This window comes from Synchiropus splendidus, chromosome 13 (genome assembly GCF_027744825.2).
Source record: "Synchiropus splendidus isolate RoL2022-P1 chromosome 13, RoL_Sspl_1.0, whole genome shotgun sequence".
In the NCBI taxonomy this organism is placed as follows: domain Eukaryota; kingdom Metazoa; phylum Chordata; class Actinopteri; order Syngnathiformes; family Callionymidae; genus Synchiropus; species Synchiropus splendidus.
In genome coordinates, this window is record NC_071346.1 from 16,905,701 (window position 1) to 16,910,000 (window position 4,300).

Below are 4,300 nucleotides of genomic sequence, written 5' to 3' on the forward strand. Positions count from 1 at the left end.
GTGGACTTTCCCCCATGAGACTACATGGCCGTTGCATAATTACATGATAATGATTATGCTGCATGAATTGGACGTGAGCACAATCATGCAGATGCCTTGGGGGCAAACTTGCAATTCCATTTTCTCCTTAATTAAATGTTCCAAATTGCAAATTCAATGCAGTGGACCTATTTTCTCACCAACTGATTCCCGCAGTCTTTTAATAATTTTCCCTTTGTATTGCCTTTAAAAATCTTGTTCAACAAAATAACTGAATTTGGAGAAGAATGTAGCTCAGCTACACTTACATGTTATTGAGAACTCTGAATAGGACAATCCGACATCCAGATACAAAGGGATGCAGCCAGCGACTGAGCGAGAGAGGATCAAGGGATGTAAAAGAAGCTGATAGAGGGAGGGACTTGGAGAGAAGCGGAGAGTGCAGAGAACACAGATAGAATCATTGATGGGGAAAGGGCAGCTAGAGTGTGCTTTTAGCTCAACAGGGTGCTGAAACGGAGCGAGGGGATTCTTTGTTGGTACACTTATCATGAATATTTGGACTTAATCCTGCCAGTGCCGGCGGCTCCGAGGGACTATGAGAAGCTTGTGTGAGGTAAATGCTCATCTTTTTACATCAAGCTTAGTCCGACACTAGAGCCTGACATGCTGTGTTAGTACGCTCGCTTGCTATGTTGCTTTAGAGATGGGATGGAATAAAGGAAGCAAGTCCGGAAAAAAAAGTGTGTGTCAAAGAGCTGCAGAACTATCACAGGTCAGTGAAATAATTCACATTTCATAGCAGACAAGCTGAAACCTGGACATGTCAGGAATTCTGATTCTGCTTTCTGTTTGTTTGGTTCCACATTCACTCTGCGCGTCTACAACAGCAGGTTGTTGATAAATGGCTTAGTGGCCAAACAACCATGAAAGACGAGCGAATCAATGTCCTCATTAGAAGCGGTCAGAAAGTGGGCTGTTTGTATTCTTTCCACTACGTTACATTTGTGGCCATGCTTTGATGTTGCTTACTTTTCAAGATTAACTGCAGATATAACAATCTGGTTGAAGTGTGTTGATCTCATTAGACTGAAGAAGAGGATTGGTCGGGATTGCCACAGATGTCCTCCCGTGGCTTGAGAGGTTGAGTTTCATTTGTAATTACTGTAAAACACATAGAATAGACAATGGATGGTCCAAGAGTTGTGACACTGAGTCAAAGCAGAAAAGTCAGTTCAGATTGGAAACATGGCTCACCACATTCCATTACACAATGTGCAGTATATATATATATATATATATATATATATATATATATATATATATATATATATATATATATATATATATATATACTACATATCTATCTATCTATCTATCTAGATAGATAGATAGATAGATAGATATGTAGTTATGGTTTGCAGAGCAGTGTATGATGATGTCACATGTAATATCTGTTGTGCTGTCTTGATTCTCTGTTCTCCGAGTTGAGTTATTACACCTTATCTTTCATGACACAAATAGTTACAGAATTTTATTATTTATTTTTCACAATTTGAACCATTCAGTACAAACTGCTCAGGGACACAATGACATTAACCTATAGATAGCGATGGACATATGAGGCTTCATGAAACAGTGTCCTCATTTTCAGAGGCCACTCGATGGCACTCCTTGCTTTAAAATCTGTGGGTCTTAACAGCCACTTCAATGGAACCTTGCATCATTTTTAAATCAGCAGCACCATCTAGTGAGGACTAAAAATGAGGACACTGTTTCATGAAGTCTCTTCATGCCATCACTACGGGGCTACTATGGGGGCTACGATTAAACCAGCAACCTTTCAGTCACAGGGTGACATTCAACCTTCTGAGTGATGTTGCTGCACATGTAACAGGACCCATTAGAGTTGCTCAACTTCTCCCTTGCACGTTCGTCTTGTATGTGTAAGGAGGGATTTCTCAGTGAGAAACTTCACACTTATGATAAAGCATCACAATTTAGATTTTAACCAACTCTTGCACCTCAAAATAAGACTCTGCATCTACTGTCATTATCTTGCCGTATTTTCTTGAAAGAATATGGTAAAAAGTGATGGGTCAAGAATCAACAATGCGTATCTTCCACAATCACATCAAAGTGCTGCCGTACATAAAAGCTTTGACGGTAAAATGCATAATGTCAGTTTCAAGTGCTTTCAGGTGACAATGACTGACAGCCGTGGTGGGCTCTCATGTGGGCAATGCAAGGCTGGCTTAAACACTGCAATCCAACCCTTCTATACCACCGCAAGAGACTGACAAGGAAATAGGCAGCTTTGTGGGAATGTAAAAGATTGTGCATGTGAAAGATGTGTGACCTGAAACTGAATTAAAACCAGAAATTCTGCTTTTTAAAGGAATTGGAAGCAAGACTCTGCTCTTGTCCGTCTTATCCCAAGAGGCGCTACCAAAGCCAAGGTGCTTTAGATTCCAACATAACCATAAAAACAATGTATCCAATGTGACAAATTGAACTGGAGAGAAAATAATGGCTGGATCACTACAGTAGTTGATGGCAAGGGACGACTTGAAATCCCAAATCCCTGTGAAATATGCAACTCAGCGTTTTGTTTGCACAAATAGCGGGAGAAAAGAAACGAACAAAACCACTTTACTTGGCTTCGGCCGTGTTCACCCGATGTCGTTTATAAGAGAACATAAAAAGTCAGTTTGCACAGGGTTCGTCCACTCACATTCTAACCCTAGGTGTTATCTGTGCTATCTGGGCTCAATCCACAATTTGGGATCCGCTTGTCCACTGAGTCTTCTGGTCCCTGAAAGTACAACAAAAAATATTTATATATATATATATATATATATAATATTTCACTCATTCAGATGATGCAATCACTGTCGAGTAGTTTCAACAGAGTCGAACTGTTTTGAAAGAGTGTGAAGATAGAAGAGTTTTTTTTTTTTGTTTTCTTTCCTGTATAGAAGTGTGAGGTATCACTTGGAAAGAAAAAGAAGAGAACATCTATCTATAGTTGACAGTGACTACCTCCATGATGCATGGTTGAAGGATGTTATTGTGCTAGACAACCAGCATTGGTCACAGAGAGATGAGTTGATGACTATCAGGTTTTCATCTGTAGTCACTCTGAAGGACACATTTACATGTTAAGTATCTTCAGAACGTCAGATGCAGAGTTAGCGGATAAATTTGGAGGTAAAATTAGGGAAGAGAGACAAGGATCATGTCGGATCCTGAAAGCCAGAAATGGACCAAGCACTCTAAAAGAAGGAGAGGAAGACGACTGTTCATGGTTTGTGTAAAACCAACAACAGACAGGTTTCACAGTACACCAGCCCTGATGTCAAATCCAGCGATCTGTCATTAAATGACGCTACATTTTACCAATATATAATCCACTTAAGTATGCTTTATATGATAATGTCATGTGAGCTATTTCTTAATTCTTGCTTTTCCTTCATTTGGCAAGTCATAAAATCCCTAAAAAAAAAACACCCACAGTGCAACATTGGGAAATATTAATCACGCACTCAAGATCAACCCTCCGCAGCGTCCTTTGGAACCTAAAAATAAAACTGCTGTGGCTGAGACTCTCCCTATGAGGTCTCACATAGACATAGACACTGCCCTAGAGCGATTGAACACACATTTGTGTAGTGCCACTGCGCTTATGACTTCACCTGCCTGGGGGCTTCATGTTTTAACCAACGTCTGTTCATCGTAGTCAACAGAACCGTCTGGATAAGGATCAACTCTCACCCTCGTGCTTGGAATAATAGCATCTCTGGCGGTTGGGATTTAATTGGTGTTCATGTGAAGAAGTTTAATGGTTGGCATGATAAAACTGAAGAGAAAAAACAAAAAGGTAGCTACAAAAGACACATCAGATCAATGTTTTTGTTCTGGTTCCATTTCCCCCTTCTTTTATTCAATACTTTATTTTAAAACTTGCATTACAGTGTGTGTGAGTTTAACCCATGCACTTAGGCTCACAGGATTTCTATTTGTTGCTGATAAGTCTGACTTAACTGGGGAGCACCATGGATTCATGAATTCATTTTTAAACTATTTTCAAGTGTATTTCACCAGACAACCTATGTTTTTTTTTTTTTTTTTCTATTGGTCATTTGTTTTCAAATGAATAGCATTTTTCTTGTTGGTGGTTGTTTGATAAGTGGGTGCAATGTAGTTGAGTTAAAGCAACCTCTTTTCATGAGAAGTAACTTCAGATCTAAGAGTGAGCTTTACAGTTTGGATTCTTGGAGAAAAAAAAAACTACTTACTCGATTTTCAATCATCAGCACAA

At 39.3% G+C, this 4,300-nt stretch overlaps 1 protein-coding gene across 4 annotated transcripts in view; it reads left to right on the top strand.

Moving 5' to 3' along the window:
- Positions 1 to 447: 447 nt before the first annotated feature.
- LOC128770144 (cadherin-12-like) overlaps positions 448 to 4,300 on the top strand; it is a 49,016-nt gene continuing 45,163 nt past the window's right edge. The window contains exon 1 of one of the 4 annotated variants that reach the window (XM_053884446.1): positions 448 to 595. The gene's annotated coding sequence lies outside the window, so the exon portion shown is untranslated. The other 3 variants (XM_053884445.1, XM_053884447.1, XM_053884448.1) reach the window with 3 other exon arrangements.